The following is a 12511-nucleotide window of genomic DNA, read 5'->3' on the forward strand; positions in this document are numbered from 1 at the left end:
TAGTAATCTAAAACTAGCTCAAGAAGTCATTGTTCCACATAACAGAGAGGCAACATCTTCAAGCACACAATCTAAGGAACAATCATTTGCATCAATTTTGTCAAGCATGGAAAAACAAATGTAGCTAAGAGATCGAGGGAATGGAGAATATTTGCTATCATAGAAAAACAAACAAGAGAAACTTGAAATTGAAAGGGAAGAAGAAGACGTAGGAATCGATGTAGTTCATGTGTATGCAAGGAAAATGTTAGAAACTAGCCCACTTGAATTAGGATCACATTCAGTTGACTTGGACTTAATTGAAGACGATTGGGAGATACTTGTAAGAGGTCATACTGATGAGAGTATCACTCTAGATATGGAAATACATATTGAATGCTCTGACACCTCTATCATGACCCCTAATATCTTTGAAACAATTCAACAAGAGGATCCTTTACTTAATCCATCCTGAACTTATGGACTGGGAAAATGAAAGACATACTACCATTGATACTTTTCCTAATGACCATGCCATATCATTATATCTTGATACAATCAAACCCAAAGAAACTTTCACCAAGAAATTCAACAACACATCTTCCAATCAAATGGGTGCCAAATCTCCTAGTCACAAAAGTGAAAATAAAGAAAACAATATCAGGTATAAGGCTGAAAACCATTTATTGGCAACATTAGACTGCGAAAAAGTAAAAAGAAAGGATGCATCTAATGGCGAAAACCTTCTCAAGGCACTGGAAGATAGGAGATTTGATACCTTACCTAAATACTATCAAGAGAGGTCATCTATCCTGATAGAACCAATAGAGGCAGTTCCCATTGGCACAATTGATCTATATTCAACAACTTCTCTATCACAACTAGGAAGGCAAAAATATTTAGAACTCTTCAAAAGGAGGCAAATCAAAAGATGGTCATATGTAGACATTCCAAGGCTAGATCCATATCTTATAATACATCACCCGAATATCAGTCCAGGAGAAGGCATCAATAATGGAACACAACATGGATTAGGAACAGGCATTCTATTCATCACACCATAAGGTCATACAATTCCAAAAGCATACAAATTAAGTTTTCCATGTACCAACAATATAGCAGAATATGAAGCTTTGGTTATAGGTATCAAAATGGCTATAGAATGGAACATTACACAACTTCAAGTCTTTGGAGACTCTCAGCTCATCATCAATCAAATCAATGACGATTATCAAATAAAGGATGAAAAGCTAATGCCTTATAAGAAGATGGTTGATTATGTCAAGAAATATTTTGTAGAAATAACTTTTCAGCAGATTCCAAGGAAAGAAAACAAAGCAGCAGATGCCATGGCAACACTGGCTTCTCTCCTTCAGACATAGGAAAATCAAGAGCGTTATGAATTCCCAGTGGAAGAGTTGTTTTACCCTACACATAATTGTCCTGATTCCCAAACTATCTATCACCTTGTTGGGCATGATTCCTCCTGCTATGACCAAACTTACACATACCTGAAAGATAATATCCTCCCTCCTAACCTATCAAATAACCAAAAGAGAAACTTTATTCACCAATCCTCCCCTTATACTCTCGTCGCGGATACCCTTTTTAAACAAGGTCTGAACGGTACTCTTTTAAGACATCTCAAACAAGAAGAATCTGAGAAGGCCTTAAATGAATTCCATAATGACATTTGTGGAACTCATTAAAGTGGTCTTACCCTTTCAAAAGAACTCATACGCTTGGGCTATTATTGGCCAACTATGAAACAAGATTCTTTCAGATAGCTAAAACATGCAAACAATGTTAGATCCCTGAGAATTTGATTCATGCACCAGCACAAGAACTTCACACTTTGGCAACATCTTGGCCTTTCTATCAATGGGGTCTTGATCTAGTAGGAAAGATAAATCCTTCTTCATTAATGAGTGTTCTATGAATGAGGACTTTAATTTGCAAGGAAGCGTTATGGGGATGTTGCAAGGAATCAATACTTGGATATGAAGGAGATGGGATTTGAATATGATCCTCTGAAATAGGTTTGATGGCCATTATGGATATCCCTTGGGGAACTTCATCTTTGGGTGTATTGTTTGGTGATGATGCTATGGAAGATTCTTGCAATTTTTCAAGAGGTGTAGGAATAGAGGCCTTTGGAGAGTCAATTTTCTTATGGGGGATGAGCCATTGCTAGACATAGGTGCGTGATTTTGATCTTCCTCAGCAAAATCCCTTAGGGATCTCTTTAAGAGTTACATAAAAGAGCCACCTTTCTTTGGAGATGTATTTAAATCTTTGTGAGGTTTTGACATCAATAACAACATTTGTGGCACTCATTCAAGTGGTCTTACCCTTTCAAAAAAACTCATACACTTGGGCTATTATTGGCCAACTATGGAACAAGATTCTTTTCAGATAGCTAAAACATGCAAACAATGTCAGATCCATGGGAATTTGTTTCATGCACCAGCATAAGAACTTCATGCTTTGGCAACATCTTGGCCTTTCTGTGAATGGGGTCTAGATCTAGTAGGAAAGATAAATCCTTCTTCATCAAATGGTCACAAATTCATCCTTGTAGCTACAAAATATTTCACAAATGGATTGAGGTAGTACCTCTCATCAATATCATAGGAAAACAAATTGTTGCATTTATCTTGAACTACATCATCTGATGCTATGGAATACCCATGACCATTATCATTGATAATGGGCGACCGTTCAAGAATCAGGATGTCCAAGAGCTATGTGACAAATTCAAGATCCAACATAAATTTTCAACACCCTAATATCCATAAGGGAATGGGCAAGCAGAGGCATAAAACAAAACCATTTTGAAAATCCTCAAAAAGACCATGAATGATGCTAGCAGAGATTGGCATATTCAATTGAACCCTTCTCTATGGGCCTACCATACCAGTATCCTCACACCAACAGGTGCCAGACCTTTCTCTCTTGTCTATGGATCAGAAGCAATACTGCCAATAGAAGTGGAGATACCTTCTCTATGAGTATCATTAAAAGGTCTTATCCCAGATGAAGAACAACGAGTATCTAGATTGCAAGAGTTAGAATTGATCCATGAACAAAGACAAAATACCTTTGATCATTTAAAGGTATATCAACAAAGAATGTGTCGCAGTTACAATCACAAGGTCAAACTAAGAGCATTTCAAGTTGGGGAACTAGTACTAAAAGAAAATCTACGCAATCAAGCAAATCGAGAAAAGAAAGGGAAGTTTGAACCAAACTGGTTAGGTCTATTTGTGGTCACAACAGTATTTGGGTCAAGAGCATATCAACTATCAACATAGGACAGGGATCAGCTCAGGGAACCCATCAATAGCATGCATCTGAAGAAGTTTTATGCCTGAAAAAGCAAAAAAACCCAAAAATAGTGAAAAAGCAGAAAAATCCAAAAATAGTGAAAAAGCAAAAAAATTCAAAAATAGTGAAAAAGCAAAAAATCCAAAAATAGTGAAAAAGCGAAAAATTCAAAAACAATGGAAAATTAGAAAATACAAAAAATAGCAAAAACAGTGAAAAAAAAACAAACAAATATGAGAAAAAGTGCACTAAAAATAGATGGTGAAAACCTGGCAAACAGGCCCTATCTGTCTGCTAGCTCTTCCATCTATTAGTTCATGCATCCTTCCACTTGCATTCATTTTCCATTAGCACTATTCATATCCATAATAAGCCTTTGTACGTATGAAGGCATCACAGCTAATTTCTCACCATGGTTTGGATCATTGGGTATATCATAATGACTTTGTTTCTAGGCTTGGGGCAAAATCCTGCACCTAGATGGGGGCAAAATTTTTGATTATTTTGGGCTTAATCAAATAGGTAGAACAATATTTAGGAAGCTCTTGTCAAGAGAAAACTGAGAAAAATCCAACATTGAACACGAGATCAAATTGTCAACCATCAAACTATCACATGTCAGTCTAAGAACATCACACACTTTTCAATGGATGATATCTTCTGGATAATGTTTTTAACACTTTGATTCAACTTTTCTATCTTGATTTTCGCTATCATGATTCCTGAGTGACTCCATGATGTCTCTGACTAGAGGAACAAGGAAGGAACATGATATTTTTCTTGTCTACTATCTAAAAATTAATCATTAATGTGTGCAAATTTATCTCAGGACATGATCATCAGAGTATCACCAAAGACATTTTTGATTTGTGTATAGAAATGGTTAATATTGTCTGTTTTACGCAAGCAACACTCAGGTCATCTTGGTTCAATTATACCTCGATGCTTGTGCTAACTTGCAATATAGAAATCCAAGAAAGAAGTGCTCAGTTCATCATGGTTTAATTATACCATCGATGTTTGCACTCACTTCCCACATTTTAAATAGCTCAATGATGACAAACTGCAATAACCTAGTGACTGGTCCGATCGTAGCTTTGCATTCGCATTTGCATTTATCTTGCATTTCATTCTTGCATGGGATCCTGCAAGCTCATCTTATCCAAGGTTAAATCTATCACATGAATCATCAAAGCATCATCATAAGTGTATACACAATCAAATTGATGACTCATGTCTCTCTAGATATTGTGGACCCAGCGCAAATCTTATGCTACCCCCTCAAATGGACCCACATCAGCATATCTGAATCAGCCTGTAACCTGCTATCAACAAAATGTCAGTTCTTTATCCAATCAACCTTATCACTTCTATTAATCGCTCTCATCTGATCTATTCTATCATGTCTTATACAAGATGTATCTTTCCTGGAACTAGACATTTTGATCGAGTCTTATATAGGATATATCGTTCCTGAAACTAGACACTTTGATCATCTTTGTCTTATGCAGGAGGTGTCATTCCTGAAACTAGACTAAATATTGATATTATCAATCTAATCAATCAAGCTTTATCAATCATCACATTGAGAACCGCATCACTATAATAAAAGAACTCGCATTTTCATCAACGAATGTTGTTGACATCAAATCATTTCTAATCGAGATATCAATTTCGCAATGATCCAGCCACTCTAAAAGTCAATTATCTCAATTGATCTCCTGAGGGGGCATCGTCGTACTGCAATTTATCAATCAATGTCAGGGGCATCCTATCGAACCAATATCATCATCAAAATGAGATTATTCTTTGAATCAACGTTTCATCACACCTCACTTTAAAGAGGGGCAAAATGTATACACCTAAAAATGGTCTGACAATAATTAATTGAATAAGCAATTATTTAATTAATCCCCCTTCCTAATTTAATTGAATTCATTAGCAATATGATTAAATTCTCCCATTCATCTACTTTTTAATAAATCCAAGGATTTATTTAATAAGTTCATTTCAATAGCCCCCTTTGATTAATTAATTCAAATTAATTAATCCTCCTCCCATTAAATTCATTTCTTCGAATCCCCTAATTAATTAAAACAAATCAATTTATGAGTTGTTTAAAGTTAATTAGCTTTTTCCTATTATTTGAATTTTTAAAATCAAATTACCCACATGACTCCTAACTTCTAACCTCCTAACCTAGCCATCCCTCTAACCTAACCCATTCCACATAACCTTGGGTTTAACTAACCCTATCCTATCTTGCACATCCTAACCTCCTTATCCTAACCTCCTATGGGTGGGATATTCTCCCCTTGAGACACATTGCACTTTGGCCACATGTCTCCTCTCTTAGACACTTTCCCTCCAATGAGAAAGGCTCCTTGACACTTGTCACCATAGAGATGACAAGTGTCCCTCCCTCCAACTTCTTCTCCAACCTACTCCAATTTCACCCTTGATATCTTCAGACTCAATCTTGACCGTTGATTCCTGCCACCTCACCCCTGGCCTTGGAAATCCTATAAATATTCCCCATTTTGGAGCACAAAGGATCCCATCTCATATCAATTTAGGAATTGTTACTATAGGCATATCCATTCTAGCATATCATTTGAGCATTGTTATTATAGGTAATTACATCTTAGATCTAGTTTAATTTGATCATTGTCTAGCATAATTGTTGAATCATGTAGCTTAATCAATCTCTTTTCTAGCTTAATTGCATCATCATCATAGCTTAATCATGCATATTGTTAGCTTAATTAGCCTCTTGGATCAATCTAGCATAATCAATCTCATCTAGCTTGCATATCATATCATTTTAAATCCTCTGTCTAGGTGTAGTCAAGTCATTGGGATTGCTTATCCAGATCTAAGAGAAAATCCACACTCGCATCTCTTAGGAGGTGATAGGTCACTTTATCATGGTTTATCTTTCATTTGATTTCAATTTTCTAACCATGCTTGTAATGATCTATTGAGTGTTTATGTTGCAGCTGCAAGTATCCTACTTCATACACATGACAACACTGATTCACCCTCCCCCGCTCCTCAGTGTTATTAGTTTCCAACAATTGGTATTAGAGCCTTGTGCCTTAAAGGAAGTTTAACAGCTTGAGGAAGATCTTGAAACCAGAATCATTGAATATGGCTTTGGAGAAAGAGCTTGAGATGGCACTTGAAGATTATGATGTTGAAAGGTTGAAGAACTTAAAGCTACAAAATGAATTTAATTCTACTAAGGAATTCATTTTTGTCCTACAAGAGAGACTATCATCTATTCAAGAAAGGAGGAAGGAACTTTTGCAAAATCAGGATGATGAAGAGAAAAATGCACTTAAGGAGAAATGTCAGTAATTGAGTCAAGAGAACATGGTTATGAAGAATGAAATGCAAGTTATAACTATGAGGATGTCTAAGGAGATTGAGGACAAAAAGAAAAAGGATGAAAATATCGATGTATCCCAAAAGAACAAATTTCAAGAATGTGGTAGGTTGGTTCATGAAAATGATATGTTGAGAACTGATTTGGTACAATCCCAAAGCAATGACTAAGAGCTTGAGAGACAAATGCTAATACTAAGAGAAGATTTAACTACTGCAAGTGAGTACAAAGAAAAATTCAAGATCAGCTCAGCACAACTTGATGAGTTATTGAAGAGACAGAGGCAGATTGGAGATTCCAGTGGACTTGGATTTGAGCAAGGACAGAGTTCTAGTACTGCCAATGATTATCAAAACCATAAGGTACTGATAAGACAATTCCTTATAAATTCAATGGTAGATGTTTTGTTTGCAATAGATTTGGTCACATGGCTAGGCAATGTAGAAACGGGGCAAATCAGAACCCTGATTCTGCTCTTGGTAAATGTTCTAAATGTAATAAGGTTGGTCATAAGACAAAAGATTGCAGAATGAATGTTAAATGCTATGCTTGTGGAAAATTTGGACATATGGCTAATAATTGCAGGTCAAGAAATTTCACCAGTTTTAGCAAATCAATTCAGAAGAACAATGTTACATGTTATGCATGTAATGAAGTTGGACATATTGCTAAGTTTTGTAGAAGCATAAATCCACTAGTTAGTAATGGAGAATCAAATGAGAAAGGAAAAGAGAAGGTTAGTGAAATCCAGCAAGATCATACTCAGAGATGGGTCAGGAAGACTGAAGAACAATCATCAGATGGGAATGTCCTGGTTACTTATCCATTAGAAGAGGCTGCTCCAATACCGACAGTGAGCTCATCAGGTAACTAAGGTAGATTCCTTAGGGGTAAACAAAATTCATGAAGATGTTGCATATGCCCCGAGAAGAGGTTCTGGAAATGTTCCAGATATTGGAGAGGATTATCCGACATGGATATGTTCTGAGTGAGATCAGGTATCTTTCACCAGTAGTCATTTATGTCAATGGAAGATTAGGGTTTTTCTCAAAGAATTAAAGGTTGAATACACTTCATTGTGAATCACCCTGCATTCAGAGCGATTTCAGAGCAATTCAGAGCGACTAAGTGCGATTAGAGGCAATCAGATTTCTTCTTGAGCGATTTCATCAGCATCTGGAAGAATTTGTTGAAGGTTTTCATCGAGAATGATCAAAAGGTATTTATCTTGAAACATGGAAGTGAGATCATATTCTATTTCTATTTTTGTTGCAAACCCAACTGTAGTGGAGGTCAAGGACCGCCCCAGGCCAATTTTCAAGCGATATCCATATGTGGCTACCCTGGAAGATTCGGTTGGAGCATCTTCTCACATTCTAAAGGTAGTTGTGTATGTAGAGGATATTAGGGCATATATCCATTATCATATCAAGGACTTGGGAACTTCAGAAATCAAGGGAACGTATATGAGTGAGCTAATGGGAGAATCTAGAAATATCAAACCGACATATAAACATATTCAAGAACTAGGGTTTACAGACATTCTGGATATTCTGGAGTTTGAGGATGAAATAATCATATATTTACTAAGAAGAGTACATGGGGAATTCATATGGCTAGACAGACCTTATAAAATCACCAAGGAAGGCATCTGAGCAATCACTGGTTTATCATCTGTAGGGAAACACCTAGACAAGAAAGTTTCAAATGACTTCATGAGGAAGATCACCGGCGCTACACCTGACAAGAGATCCATGAAAGTGAGCACTATCACCGACATGGACATCAAATTTGGTAGCATGATTATCGGATATAAGGTAACTCAGTCAAACCGACTGAATTATGTTTCCAGTTCATGTATTTTGGCTGCATATAAAATGATGAGAGATAATGTAAAGTTAGATCTATGTGGTTGGATGATTGATGAGTTATTAATCGATTTAGGAAAGATTAAGGGTGAGAAGAAGGGCACTTTCTGGTATGGGAATTTGTGAGTCTGCTTGATGCTATATTTTCTGAATGATACACCTAGTTCTGGTAAGAGACAATGGGCTTTTGACATTTCGGTAGGAAGACAATTGAAACAATCAATTGCTGCATTAGGAAGCCAGAGAGATGATAAGATATGGGAGTATTTTAAGGAATTTCAAAAATCTATGAGGTCTAGGGTAAGGGTACATGAGCATATAGTAGAAAAATACTCTACCAACATATGTTTCATGGTAAACAAGGATGAGACTCTCATGGAAGCACTTAAGCCTTGAAAGATTGGGATTGAAAAAATGGGCTATGAAGTAGATGCACAGATTCTTAATGCCTATGCAAAAATGCTAATTGATGCACCAATAGATGAGGCAGAGAAGCCCTGTGGTACTGCACAACAAAAAACTCAAAAGGTTAAAACAGAGTTCAACTGGAAGAAAAGGGAGAAATAAGAAAGAAAAGCAAGTAAATTTGTACAGAAGGTCTCAAAGGACATAAAGGCACTAATTGATGTTGTCCCGGAGAAAGACAGAAAGAGGAAGGATCCAGAAGTTCATATTGAACCTATTACTATAGAATTTGAACTAGAGGATGATACACCATTAGCATTTAAGAGGGTTGTTAGGAAGAAACTTGAGGAAACAAAAGTGGAAGCAAATAAGCAATCCGTTAGGAAGGTCACAATCAAGCTACTGGCACAGAAGAAAGCACCTAAAGCTACACCTATAGCTGCATCTGGTACTGCCAAGAGGAAGATGAAGAGTGACATTGACTTGGCACTTGAAACTGGTAATGTAACTATCGTACCACCTAAAACTTGTGTAGAAATTGTAGATGAAATCACTAAAGATGGCATGTTGAAGAATGTTAAATTTAATTATGAAAACTTAGAGGATGATGAATAAAGAGAGGTAGAAGAAGTAGTCCTGTTATACTTGGATATCTATAAGAAAGCCTTAATATAGATAGAAAATCAAATACCGACTGAGTTATATAACATGTTGCATGCTAGAAGATTATCAGCTATGCAAGAAGATAAACACATTAAAATGCATGAACTATTAGCTATATGTGTTACTATAACTCCAGATGAAATGGATAATACAATTGAGGGGGTAGATAGAAAAGTCTTCAATAAAAAACATAGGATAACTAGTCTGATGCTAGGGAGAGTGAATGGAGTAATAAAGGAAACTTAGAAAGCATGTATTAAAGTTTTGGGAGAACACAGAGGATTCTTTACTTCACCAGAGACCAAGATAGATATTGCAGATACCCCAGTTGAAGGAAAAGGAAAGGGGATTATGGGTACTTCACCCTCAGTTTTGAAAAATATCAAGATAGTGGAAATTGAGCCACCGGTAAATATAGATGTATAGAAAAATACTAAGATACCGATTAATACTGAGAATGAACAAGATAACATTGTACAAGATACTAATATTGAGGAAAATTTTCCTCCAGATACAAATGTACAAGTTGAGGATATTGTTCCTATAGAGGAACCAACAGTTACATAGACTGCACCAAATGGAGAAGCCACCGATGCAAGTGAAGAGGTAATAAAGGATAAAACATCAGAGGAGAAAATAGGGGAATTTGGCAAGGTACCAGTTGTTGGCCCATCATTATTTTCAATTGACACTTCTCGGGTAGAAAAGAAAACCATCATAGAAATGAGTCCCACTAAACTAATCATGATGGCTAATCAAAAACTGATGAAGGAGGGATCCACAGACAAGGGGATTATAGATCAATCAATCATTGTTCTACGTTCTACACAGATTGGTCCCAGAGTGTAAGATTGAAAATGAAGAGAGCCCTTCTGGAAAGCTTGAGGTAATCACTAAGCACATATCAAAAGACTTTCAATCCTTGCAGCAAATCTCAAACTAGCAAGCACTAGAAAGATTTACTTAGGCTAAGAGAGCCTCTTTTGATCAGGTAATTGAAACGGAGAAGAAAAAGATTGAGGAGAAGCTAATTCTAATAGAAAATTCTTTGAAACAATGTACAAATATATATAGGGTATAGTGTAACATTGAAATACTTACAACAAATGTAGATAAAATGATAAAAGAGATTCAGGAGAAAATTGCAAGTATTGCTAACTCTTTTGATGGATTAATTTCATTGACTACATCAATTGATGGTCAAATTTTGATTTTGGAAAACCAAATTTCTGCTCTTGAGAAGGAAAGAGACAAAATAATTTGAAGAGCCAGAAGTCTGAGAGGCTTGGTGAGTCCAAGATTGGATTCACTCTGTGTACACAAGAAAGAATGCATGGATATGGTGGAAAAGTCCACACTGGCAGAGGTAAATGAGAAAGAATCTTTTGCACATTTATTGAGTGGACTTGTATCTATTTCTGACATATTCAAAACCGGTTGGGATACTTATGTGGAATTACTAGAGAAGGCTTAATCAGAAATTTTGAAATTGGCCAAGCTCTGGTAAGACATTTTTGGAGGTATTCATTGTACAAATCTTATTGTTTGACATTCTTTTTATAGTTTTTGGTCATTTATGTCAAAGGGGGAGTAGTATAGATGTGAAAAAGAATAAAAGAGTTGCATACATTAGGGGGAGTTTTGGAGTTTTTGGAGATATGGAGTATTTTGCATATTCAGCTCAATTAGAGCAGGGCAGGATGAAATCAGTAGATGAAACCTTGACCATTTTTTACATGAGTGTTCCAATCAATGCCAAAGGGGGAGATTGTTGGCAATTGCCACTCTATTGGTTGGTTTCACTATGTTGTCATTGATGGCAACATGATTTTGTGTTCCGGCTTCTATGGTGTACCGGCAGACACTTCACAAATTCTACACCAGCACCGGCACCGGAACCGGCATGACAAAAGGACTTCTTTGGTCACCGACAATGTAGGCTGACATGGTATAGTAAAGGTCATCGGTATTGGAGGCTGACGTATCTTAGATCCAACGTCGGCAATTTGTTTTAATATTTATACATTTATATTATATGGTCGACATGTAATCTGATATTGTATATATCTTTGTAAGCCGACATAAGGCATAAACGTTGTATAGGGTATATAGGTCACTTTGATAGATCATTTTAATAGAGACATGAGATAGGAGATTATGGATATGTGTATGTAATATGATGTGAAATCATTCATTTGAGATTATGTACATGAGGAATTTATTGTAAGGGTTCTTCCAGTAAAGGGGTTTAGGGTTTCAGAACGGAACAGACAAAGCTTAAATCAAACTATATTCTAGCATAGAAGATGCTATCTTGGCAGTTCACACTTCTCCAATTGTTGTCTATAATTTTATGTCGTCAATGAGGCTCCTATTGTGATTGAGCAGTGTGCTCTAGGCTGTAAGCCTTCCTGCAAGTGCAAGCCCCTCATATTTTGTAATATCTCTTCATATGGCCACTGGATTGATATTGTGGGTCACAACCCACCGTGGTTTTTCCTCTTTGAGGTTTTCCACGTATAAATTTGTGTGTTATGATTCTCATTTATGTGTTTGTCTTATTGGTTGCTTTACTTCTTTCAATTTGGTTTATACATGTATTACCAGTTGGTGTATGAATGTTTTGTTAAAGCTAAAATCTACTATTCTGGTATAACATTGATTCACCCCCCCCCCCCCCCTCTCAATGTTATTGGTTTCCAAAAAGGTACCCAAAATCCATTTCCATCTATAGAAGGTGAAACCCTCAAATCTTCCAATGAAGTGTCCATAGATTTACCTTTTATAGAAGTGATATTACACTCAATGGTGTATGCATCTAGCTTATACAAAGTGTTGAACCTAACACCTCTACCAATTACCATAGCACCCTTAATCACCT

This window comes from Cryptomeria japonica, chromosome 3 (assembly GCF_030272615.1).
Source record: "Cryptomeria japonica chromosome 3, Sugi_1.0, whole genome shotgun sequence".
NCBI classification, from domain to species: Eukaryota; Viridiplantae; Streptophyta; class Pinopsida; order Cupressales; family Cupressaceae; genus Cryptomeria; species Cryptomeria japonica.